The sequence below is a fragment of the Euprymna scolopes genome, chromosome 23 (genome assembly GCF_053919585.1).
Source record: "Euprymna scolopes isolate OS-2025 chromosome 23, ASM5391958v1, whole genome shotgun sequence".
NCBI classification, from domain to species: Eukaryota; Metazoa; Mollusca; class Cephalopoda; order Sepiida; family Sepiolidae; genus Euprymna; species Euprymna scolopes.
In genome coordinates, this window is record NC_136504.1 from 44,400,908 (window position 1) to 44,413,388 (window position 12,481).

General features: G+C 32.6%; 2 non-coding genes across 2 annotated transcripts; one reads left to right on the plus strand and one right to left on the minus strand.

Moving 5' to 3' along the window:
• Positions 1-3,755: 3,755 nt before the first annotated feature.
• Trnal-aag (transfer RNA leucine (anticodon AAG)) lies at positions 3,756-3,837 on the minus strand. Its single transcript has one exon. It is a non-coding gene; the product is annotated as a tRNA-Leu (tRNA).
• An 805-nt stretch (positions 3,838-4,642) lies between these two features.
• Trnal-aag (transfer RNA leucine (anticodon AAG)) lies at positions 4,643-4,724 on the plus strand. The gene has a single exon. It is a non-coding gene; the product is annotated as a tRNA-Leu (tRNA).
• The last annotated feature ends 7,757 nt before the right edge of the window (positions 4,725-12,481 follow it).

The window sequence follows — 12,481 nt, forward strand, 5'->3', positions numbered from 1 at the left end:
ATGACTGTCCCACACTACCTAAATGATTATTTAGATTTTTTACGGAAGTTTAATTTGTAAAAAGAAAAGAAAAAGGTGTTCGCGTTTTATTATGTCATACATTTTTCATATAAAGGCCACTTACATTAATTTCAGAATGTTATTTTTTAGAGAAGTTCGTTTGAAAAAAAATCATTTATTTTCATATAATGTTCACCTTCCTATATTTCAGGAAAACAAAATACAAAATTGCTTATTGTAATTTATTGCGAAATTCTAATTATTTTATAAAACTTTTAAAATATTTAAATCCAATAAATGTTCAGATAATTATTCTGTTAATTTAATATTTTTGTTTTGCAAAACTAAAATGCAAAAGTGCAGGGTTTTTTTTTATATAGTGGGGCAGATTACTAAAACAATCTTTCATATACTATGTATCATTAAGTGAAAAATTCGTATGGAATACTGAGATAACCTGCCCCTCTATAGGAGCAATAACAAAAATCTGTCTAAAATACTTTCACAATAAATAACATCGATGCCTCAGTTCAGTCTCGAAAGACAAAGGATACCTCCTGTAGGGACAGCTGCGCGTGTAATTGTGTGGCAAGAGTTGTGCAATCCCAACCACACCTCTCCTGAATCGGAATTGCTTAAGTTCAGTGGCAAGGAGAAGTCCATGACGACTGGAAACAATGCCGAGATAAGCAGAGAGCACATACAGCACATAGAAGTCTCAAATTGGTTTTTAATAGAGAAAATTAACGTACTCCTCATGGGACGAAAATATATTCCAAATATGAAATAAATTGAACAAGTATACATACATATATATATATATATATATATATATATATATATATATATATATATATATATATATATACTATATATATATGTACATGCTATATATATGTATATGCTATATATATATATATATATATATATATATATGTATGTATATATATATATATATATATATATATATATATATATATATATATATATATATATATATATAGTAAGTTATAAAATATATATGTCGATTAAGCTACACTGAATATTCCGCGTTTCATCCACTCTAGGACTCTTCAGGCTAACTAGCTCTACGTACGTATTGAGCACTTTTGAAGTAAATACTTAAAGTTTACGCATAAATTTATACTTTCGTATATTAATTTTATGTGAGTAAATTAAGTAGTTATTTATATATATATATATATATATATATATATATATATATACTATCTATATATATATATATATATATATATATATATATATATATATATATAAACTATATATATATACTATATATAGTGAGAGAGATAGAGAGAGGGGGAGAGAGAGATCTGGTACTGGCCAGGCTCATCGTTGCTTAACTTATTAAGGTGTTAAATAAGGAGATACCGAGAGATGGGGTTTCTAGCTCATGAGAAAAAGATGGCAGCGGTGGGATTCAAACCCACGCCTCCAAAGAGTCTGGTGCCTAAAACCAGCGCCATAGACCGTTTAACTCGACACAATTTAAACCATTGCACTTAAGGGAACAGCGAGGATACTAAAAAGAGCTCTCGGTTGGTTTCAATAAAAAGCGGGGCAATGTTGGCAGCTGGTTTGGCTGTCCCATACCCAGCATTACAATCTTCAAAGGAAGAAAAAAAAAAAAATCACATGACTGTAAACGTGTCCGTTACACCTTAACTGTGTCCTTACATTTCAATCACACGGACCCACACGTTGTCTGGTACCGTCGCAATGAAACAAAAAATAATAAATAAATAAAAATCCTACTCGGCATTTTTTTTAAGTGCAAATAAATACATTTATTCGTGGTACTTCCAACAATAATAATGCATTTCATTATCTATCAAGTCTTTTCGCACACACTTGTGTTTTACAACCTTTGCATATTACATGTGCTTTTTACACGTCTCTCTCTCCGCCGCCTGATGCCGGGCTTAGCTAACGTTTTCTCAATCTCGACTTCAAACGTCCATCTTCCACGTGGCGTACTTTGCTTTTCCGCTTGACCACGTGCTGTCCCTCTATTTTCTTCTTCTTCTTCTTCTTCTTCTTCTTCTTCTTCTTCTTCTTCTTCTTCTTCTTCCCGTTGCGTCAGTGCGAACACACTTGCTTAATTTGCATATCGCTAAAACGGCTGCTGCTGCTGCTGCTAATATTTTTGCTAGTCAGCTATGCTACGGCTGCTGCTGACTTCCTCCGTCGACGCTCTGTTGCAATAGGAGCGCATCGCTTCGTTACAATTACGTCAGTAAGTGTAACCTTTTTTTTTTTTTGACAGTCTTACAACACAAATATCTTTACATTTAAACAGAAGGAGTTTGGTCACATTTTTTAAAACATTTTTTGTTGGGTTAAATTGAAAATATTAGAAAATAATGCTATGAGATATTTTATTATATGATTAAAAAGATTTAATCCTGAAACTTTCGGCGTAGACCCCCTTCCTTAAAGTTATTGTTTTGTTTTGTTTTTTTTGTTGTTTTTTTAGTTGATTTCCCTCTATCTCTTTATTTTCTATTATATTAATCCTTCGTGGAGAGAGAAAAGGATATAGACGGTTGTTGTCAGTCAGAAGCGATGTGTAGTGTGCGTGGTTGGCGCGAATTTTAAACAGAATGAGTTTTTTTTTTTTTTTTCGCCATTTTTTTTTTAGATGAGGATTGGTTATTCGCATTATTTGAATTCATTGGATTACTATTCTCATCTGGAGTGTCGTTTTCACAACGGTTCGGTCGATGGCTAGGTGTATCAGAATTTGGGGGGAATATTTGACACCTCCTAACCCGAAACTGCGAATAAAATATAAAAAAAAACTCGTAATTTCTCTTTTAAAAGTGGGTTGTTGATTTTCTTTATGGATTATACTTCCAAAATGAACTATTAAAGTTGTATAAAATGTAATAGAAATATTATTTTTTTATTTTTTTAAGCATTTTTTACGTAATGAAATCAATTGAATTTTACGAGTTAAATATTTTTCAATTTTTAAACTTTAAAAATCTATCAAAATTTTTCTATTGATTCAATTTTTACGATATTTTCAGGGTCAATGTTAAATTTTATGCTCTTTCCAATAAACCGAATATAATATTTTAGACAAACGTTTTTTTTAAGTAAATAATTAATTTACTCACCAAAGTTGAAGATAAAAGATTAATAAATAATATATTAAAATTTAAAACAAAAAAAGAAGTGTTTTTTAGAAATTTATCTCTAAAGTCCGAAGTTTAAAACCTTTTTTTTTGTTTTAAATCACGTTGTTTTTTTTTGTTTTTTGTTTTTGTTTTTTGTTTTTTAAATTAAACCTTGGTTCTTGCTCCTTTAATTGAAAAAAAAAATAGGGGTTGAATTACATTTTTTGAGTAGTTATGAGCTTGGCAAGACAGGTGGTGGAATTATTCAATATTTTTTCACGAATTCGTAAGGTCAGTTTCTAACCGAGTCCGACCAAAACATTCCCGAGTTCGACAAGAAGGTCGGAGATTACATCAACCGAAACGTTCTCCAGATGAGAATAGTAATCCGATAAATCCAAAGATGAGAACAGTTATTCGATAAATCCAAATAATAAGCAAGAGTTTGGTGACATTTTGGAAGAAAAATTATTCTGTAAGGTTTATTTAAAAATTTTAGAAAATCAAATAATGTTTTATTTTAATGCTTTCGAGTAATACATTAAGCTGCTAAAGCGAATTCGCAATGAGAAGCTTTTTGTATTCCGTTAAAACATACAAAATTAACACAGATGGCAGCGGTGGGATTCGAACCCACGCCTCCGAAGAGACTGGTGCCTTAAACCAGCGCCTTAGACCGCTCGGCCACGCTACCACATCCTGTATGCATGCGACCGATAAAACTTGTTATAACGAAAGACGTTCCTTTCCTGTCTATTTTATTTATAGCCAACAGTCAGTGAATAATGATATTTACTGCTAGCGTGCATATAAATAGATGTTTTTTTATTTTTTATTTTTTTATTACTTTTCTTTATTACTTTTCTTTTTCAGGAGTTTTGTATCTAACTATCAAATAAAATAACAATAACAACAACAAAAGTTCGGGTTTGTATTACTGTCTGTACACATAGATTCGAAAAAGTTGTCAAAAAACAAATATATAACAAATAAATGTTATCAAAGGCAAGATAAGTTACTTTTCTACCAAACTGGATATATTTTTTTGTGTTTTTATTCAATGTAACATATTTATTCAGCTCGAAAAACATACAGTGTTTACCGATGTATTCGAAAATTCAAGATGGCGTCTCACACCCTTTTTGACACCGTAAGTTTGGAAAAAGGTGTTATAAATAAAAAACCGGATAAAATACTGTTAAAAACTCGCTCAATATATGTTACCGTGACATAGGTTGACATATATTCGGCGGATTGAAGATAAACGATCAATAAATAATATATTCAAATTTAAAACAAAAAAAGATGTGTTTTTTAGAAATTTACCTGTAAAGTCCGAAGTTTAAAACCTTTTTTTTAAATCACGTTGTTGTTGTTTTGTTTTGTTTTTTTTTTGTTTTTGTTTTTTTAATGAAACCTTAATTATTTTTCACGAAGTTTCTGACACACCTAATGTAGCTGTTAATAAAAAATACTACTCGTACATCACTTACGTCTGAGGTAGCGTGGCCGAGCGGTCTAAGGCGCTGGTTTAAGGCACCAGTCTCTTCGGAGGCGTGGGTTCGAATCCCACCGCTGCCAGTTGTTTTAAATCATGTAATCTTTATTATTTATGACGTTTGAGCTGAAAATAAATGAGCATACCATACTTATTAAAATTAATTTTCTTCAGTTGAGAAAACATTGATATTTCTATTAATTTCTGTCCGATTAACTCTCTGGCGCCTTCGTTATGTGTGTACTTCATTTTGGAGAGTGCTTGTTTTCCCCCTATACTTAAATATTCTGTAGGTCAATGACTGTTGAGGTTGATGTTTCCTGCGTACGTAAATCGAATCAATCCATGTATACCATACGTTTACGAGGGACGTTCAATAAGTAATGACCCTGAACCACTTCCAGTTGTCTGATCTAAATAAAATTTAAACTTGTGCAATGGTAAGCTCTTAGGATTGACTTTCGCACCAGATCTAAAATAGACTTATATCGAAACTGTTCCTAAGTTTACTGGGAAAATGCTTAGATTATTTTAACGCTCCATAATCTACCTGACTTTTACCACATCTGGAGAGGTGGTACAACGCGCACTCTTTCTGCCTTAACAAAGTACAAAATTGACTTCATATTCTAGTAAGGAGTATTTTCTGTTCTTACAAACGACACTGTTTTCTGTGTCCCTATTTACAATGCCTTCCCACAGGACAGAGTTAGACACCAGGGGCGTTTTTTAATGTGGAGAAAAGGGACAAAAATAAAAATTGTCTCAGTCGTGAAGGATTTCTCCTCCACTGACAGAGAACAAGAAATTGAAGTGCAACATCTGAAGAACAGATACTACACTTTGAGGTATTTATTTGCTCCCCCACTGAGCAAAGTAGGCACAAGGCCGATTTTTAAAGTGAGGAGTGAAGGGGAAGTGGGGACCAACTCCCCGGAGAGTAGGGGAGCTGGATAGTGACAATTGGTATAAAGGGTTGCCCCTACATTGACCAAGGTCTTATCTGTGGAGTCGCCCTCACATAGGGTCTTTGTTTGCAGTATCTGTCGGAACAGATGGTATTTATTTGCTCTCCCACCGAGCAAATTAGGCACAAGGCCGATTTTTAATGTGAGGAGTGAAGGGAGGGGGAAGGGAAAAAGGGGACCAGCTCCCGAGAGGTGGGAAATGGGAGCTGGTTAAAGGTCAGGCATGTGGGGTTGCCCCCACATCTGGTCTTTGCTAGTCATAGCTAGTCATAGCTAGTCATAGCTTGCAGCATCTGCCGGAACAGATGGTATTTATTTGCTCCCCCACTGAGCAAATTAGGCACAAGGCCGATTTTTAAAGTGAGGAGTGAAGGGGAAATGGGGACCAACTCCCCGGGGAGTAGGGGAGCTGGATAGTGACAATTGGTATGAAGGGTTGCCCCTACATTGACCAAGGTCTTATATGTGGAGTTGCCCCCACATATGGTCTTTGCTTGCAGTATCTGCCGGAACAGATGGTATTTATTTGCTCCCCCACCGAGCAAATTAGGCACAAGGCCGATTTTTAATGTGAGGAGTGAAGGGAGGGGGAAGGGAAAAGGGGACCAGCTCCCAAAAGGTGGGAAATGGGAGCTGGTTAAAGGTCAGGCATGTGGGGTTGCCCCCACATCTGGTCTTTGCTAGTCATAGCTTGCAGTATCTGTCGGAACAGATACTACACTTTGATCTTATCCCGGATTGCAGAGAACTGTTTTCTGTGTCTGTCCGCCTGTTTCCTCATCTTTAATTTGGAATTCAATAAACAGAAATAGATTTGTTTTTGCTGTTATTGTTATCTAATAGTAAGTCATGTCTAGTGAGTCATGTTGCAGAGGATTGAAAGGTGAGAGTGACAATCGATCGTACGACTAAGAAGATGATACAAAGCAAAGAGGTAACGGTAACAGAGCGCTGACGGGCGTATGGCGACTGTATGCAAGTGCCGAGCCGTGGCTACCGAGAGTAAAGAAGGCCGATGCACATGAAAGCATGACGTCATTATCAGATTCAGTTGTAGGTATATGGTCTAGGCTATCAGCAGCAGTTTCCTCTAGTTTTCAGTTTGCTAACATGATGTATTCTTGCGTTGTTCCAAATTACCGGGGAAATTATCCAAAAGGCCCCAAAGTACATACATTTTCTTTTCCTAAATTTTCTCAATTTGGATACGTACCATTAGAAGGGAAAATTTTTATTCCAACCAAATATAGTAAAGTAAGTAATGCTATTTGTTAATAATTAAACGTGTATTTAATTAGAACTGTATTCAAGTACTTTCATAACATTTGATAACATTGTTAATATAAATTCAAGTACTTTCATAACGTTTGATAACATTGTTAATATAAATTAAAGTACTTTACATAACAATACTATTCATTACTAATACACAAATATTATGTTGATATTTTTAACTGTTTGTTTTCTTATAAGGCTCAAAAGTCTATCAAGAAGGTTGAAAATTTAATTTAATTTTGTTTTAGTTTTGAAAATTATAAACAAATAATTTTTACATGAGAATAATTGTCAAAACGTCTTTTTAGTAATAAATAAAACATTTCATTGAGTATTTTCAAATTATTTTGAAGTTCTATATTTTTTTTCTAAAGTCGGTTTGAAAATTATTCACCACGTGGCTATTAATGAAATTAGCCGTGACTGAGCGTTATATATTAAAATTGATTGTTTCTTTTTAAAATAATAAACAAATACTTTTTACATGAGAATAATTGTCAAAAATATTGTTTTTTAAATGTATTTACTTGCCTCCCCACGAGGGTACAGTTAGACACAAGGTCGGTTTTTAATGTGGGAAAATCTAACTCCCCAAAAAGCGGCACTCTGGAAAGAAACAAAAATTTAAAAAAATATTGTGTCAGTCATGAAGGATTTCTCCTCCACTGACCGAGGACAGAACAAATGAAGTGTAGCATCAGAACAGATACTACACTGTGATTATTATTATTGTAAATGTTTGTCTACTATGTGTAGCAGAAATAGCAATAACTAAAATGAGGGGAAAAAGAGCTTACCTCGGGTACGTCTGTTGTGTCACCAGTTGGGGGGAAAAAGAGAATTCCAAGATGGCGTCCGGGGTTTTTTATTAGCATTTACCCCATGCAACTCTCGGAAAATCACGTTTCTGCCTCATGTGATTATGCAAATGGATAATTCCCGGCCACTATAAAAGCAGGAGGCTAGAGACGAGTCGGCAGTGTCCTGCAAACTGTGTGTGTGGGTGTTTCTGGCGATTGGAGTGTGTCTTCTTTTACCACGGTTATCACGGACAGGAATTCCCTCTCTTCTGGAGGTGGGCGATATTGACTATTTTGAAGTTGTACTGTTGCTGACAGAACATTTATTTATTTTTTTTTTTTTTTGCCTACTACATTTTTGTTTCACTATGTTTTCTTAGATTTTATCAATAGTTTACATTATGGTATGAATGTTTTCTTTAATTATGTTTTTAGGAATGTGAACATCATTTTCGGCCTGAGGATGTAATAAAGGAGAAGTCAAGATTCGATGATAAAACGTTGTGAAATAAACACGCAAGATGAGAACATTATTCCGAATAATCTCTAAAGTTCCAAAAAAATAACATTCAACCCATGTGATTTTTCTCTAAATAAAAATTAAAAAAATATTTCTGCACTAGTAACTTTTATTGTTTGTTTGTATTTAAATTATTTGTTTGATTTCAATTTTTGTATTTTATCGTTTGTTTTTATTCTAAAAATTATTTATCGTTTGTTTTCACTTTTAAAATTATTAATCGTTGGTGTTTAATATGTTATTTAATTCTTTGTTTCCTAAATTCATAATTCACTTTTATCAGTATTAAATTGTATATCGCCCACCCACCCCTTTTTCTTATTTTTTCTGCATATATATATATATATATATATATATATATATATATATATATATATATATATATATATATATGCGCGTGATCAAAGAAAGAGCCCACACACACAAAAAAAACGTAATTATGTTTGAAAAAATAAAACTTAAATATGTTTGCAAAAAAACAATTTCAAGAGTGCTATTATATACATTTTGTGCTTCCGTAACTGGGTGGACAGACAGTAACGCCACCTATAGTTAAACGGAGGAAACAGGCTCTCTCTTTCGTCCAGATTACCGACAATATTTATATTTTATATTGAATAAAGTTCAGTTTCAGTATTAATCGAACTGTTTCTTTTTTCTTTTTAAAAATGTTTTATTGCTCTTTTTCGAATGGCCCTGATATAGTACTGACAGTCTGATAAATCTTACCTACATTGCCTGCTGGCATTTTTTAGTTAACAGGCCTTCTTCTTACTCTCGGTGGCCGTGGCCGAGCAGTGTGTGATGTGACGTCACGACGAAGAGGTAAAGAAGGATATAAAAAAGAACACAGACCGAGGATACGCATTCGAAAGGATCACAATAACATTAGAGACATGGGTGTCGTCACAGCCGTAGCGATTAGTCACGCGTTGCGCGAGAATGCGGAATAAAGTTTTTTTTTTCACGAAGTTTCTGACATACCTAGTCAGTCTCACTAGATGTATAGCAATAACATTCTCAATGGTCTACGACAATTTTAAATGCTTGTATAAAAAAGTCTGGAAACTTATTTAAAGCAACTTGTAAAATATTTTGCTAAACCATATAAAAAATACATTATCAAATAATAATAGGGTTTTTTTTTTTTGCAATCCACAGAGGTACGAAAAAGTTGTCAAAAAACGAATATATAACAAATAAATGTTATCAAAGGCAAGATAAGTTACTTTTCTACCTAACTGAATAATTTTTGTTGTTTTTATTTAATGTAACATGTTTATTCAGTCCGAAAAACAAGTAGTGTTCAGTGCTACCTGTGAACACGAAAAAATGGCCGCGATATTTCTTTACACCTTTGAAGTCTCGATAAAGACTTCAAAATATAAATTTAAAAAAAAACTGATGGTAGAAACTCCCCTAATAATTTTTTTTTTTTACACAGGGATCACCACTTATCAAGGCCCGGAAGCCACTCAGGGATAAGGGGTATATAAGGGATAAGATTAAATGTCACGGTAATATTTATAGGGTAATTTCTACCACCATTTTCGATTCTTATATATCGCTAGGTCAGGCAATAACGTCAAAGGAAAAAGTAAATGGGCGATTTCACCTGATTCGATGACAAAAAAAAAAAAAAAATGTGAGAGTGTGAAACATTCGTTGATCATTATTTAATCCTGGGAAACGGCCGTTCTTCCTTCTAGTGTTCATCGATTTCCTCATTTGCTAAAATTAAACCAAAAAATCAATTAATAAATAAACAAAGACAACAAGCGTGATAATAATAATAATAATAATAATAATAATAATGATGATGATGATGATGATGATAATAATAATAATGATGATAATAATAATAATAATAATGATAATAATAATAATAATGATAATAATAATAATAATAATAATAATAATGATAATAATAATAATAATGATAATAATAATAATAATGATAATGATAATGATAATAATAATGATAATAATGATAATAATGATAATAATAATAATAATAATAATGATAATAATAATAATAATAATAATAATAATAATAATAATAATAATAATAGATAAATAATTAAATACATAAGGAAACACTATGCACCAATATATACAAATAACACAATGATCAGTATATCAAACTAATTAGACTTTTAAAAAAGTCCTTTTCTCTGTTTGACACCTCAACTTCCAGTTACTTATTTCCAAGACCGTTTTTTGATATTTTCCTTTTTTTTCCGACATTTTGTTGGTTTCTTTCCTTTTCAAATAGAGATGTTATTTTCGAAATATAATAGACTTCCACAATCCCGATTATATCAAACCGTAAGTCTATATTTACTGATTTGTATTTATAATTGTTTTTGAAAAATAAAAAAATTATACGAAAATAAAAAACAATAATAACCTACAAGACTTGCGTTCGTTTTTCTACTTTAGTTCATATGTCACATCACTTGAACACCTGCTTTCCTGCATTGTTATAGCCTTCTTATACTCTGACCTGTTTGTTTACCAACAATGCTTTGAGCTACCTACTTTTTCCTCCTAAGTTTATTTTATTTATTTTTGTCAGTGAAACTTTCGAGCATTTTATCATGTCCATATTTATTTATCTCACCCCCACTATGACAGCATGACACGCAGGGTTTGTTTTTAACACGTGGAAATACAAAACTCTACAAATAGATATTTTGGATTGGGATAACAATAAAAATTACCTCAGTCGAGAAAGATTTCTCCTTCACTGACCAAGAGTTTAAAAAAGTTAAGTGTGGTATTAAAACACAAACTACAAATTGCTTCCAGCGGGGAGTGGAAGTGGGATATCTCCCGGCCTTATAATACGCTTAAATATATTTTAATTCATGCAGTTGTCGTATTTATTACTACCGGGCTAAGTTTCAATTGAATAATATATTGTATCTATCTCATTTCAAAAGTTAAAAAAATAAGATGACTTAAGTGCAATTAGCTAGGATCGAAACGAAAACATGTAGCGTTCCAGCCGCGTTCCCCTACCGTTTTAGCTATCGACAGACAGATAATAAAGATTTAAAATCAAACCACTTTAAACTATGAATGAATTTGCATATCCGCAAAAGTAATAAAAATATCTCGGCAAGTTAAAATGAACATTTTGCATTTCAACTTGAGACATATTTCTGCATGTGTCATTCATCCAAACAAAGATTTTACTCGTTATAAACCATCTTTTGTTGTATGATTACTATTTCCTGTTAATTTCAGTGTTATGTGACCAGAAGTTTAAGAGTTTATCGGTTGAATATTTTCAGACAGACAGATGCGCACATCTACTGTTTTATTTATATAGATTATGTATTCAAGCACCTACTATTACTCAAGTCTCAATACGTCTTTATGTACGTGCATTTATTTCCTAACCAGTATAATAATTAAAAACATATATATATAAGGATGGAAGCGGTGGGATTCGAACCCACGCCTCCGAAGAGACTGGAGCCTTAAACCAGCGCCTTAGACCACTCGGCCAGCTACCGCAACTTGTGGTAGTCCTACCGAAAAAAAATCTATTACAAGGAGACACGTTACTTATTCATGTTTGTATTGCTTAAACGTGTCTTTATATTAATCTAAATATGAACTGAAAGATAGTATTACTGCTAATATTCACATAATCTAGTTTTCTTTAGTATTTTCGAGTCTCGCATCCAACAGCAAAAGTAAAGTGACGAAAAACTCTAGTCAGCGACCAGCTCGTTGTTTGGTTCAATTGTAGTATAGGGGATGTTTGAATATCTCTCGTTTTTCCCTTCGGTGATGCTTTAATTTTGGATAAAATTGATCGTTAATCAAAATGATATTTCTTGTCTTAGATAACCTTCAAATTGATGTGCATTCTTGTTTTATGAGCAGAACAAAAACGCCACATGAGAATGGGTTTTGTTTTGCAATCCACAGAGATTCGTAAAAGTGGTAAAAAATAAATAAATAAATAAATAAATAAATAAATAAATATTACCAAAAGCAGGATAAGTTACTCTTCTACCTAGCTGGATAGGTTTTTAGTTTTTTTTTGTTTTTTTCTTTTTTTTCATATAAAATGTTTATTCGGTTCGAAAAAACAAGTAATGTCGAGCATTACACAAGCACAAGAAAAATGGCTACATGGTATCTCATGTCTTTGAAATCTCAACAATGACTTAAAACATAAAAAAAAATACTGTAAGAAACTCAGTAAATGTTTCTGTGATATTTATTGGCTGGGTTTCTAACAGTATTTTGTATAAGTG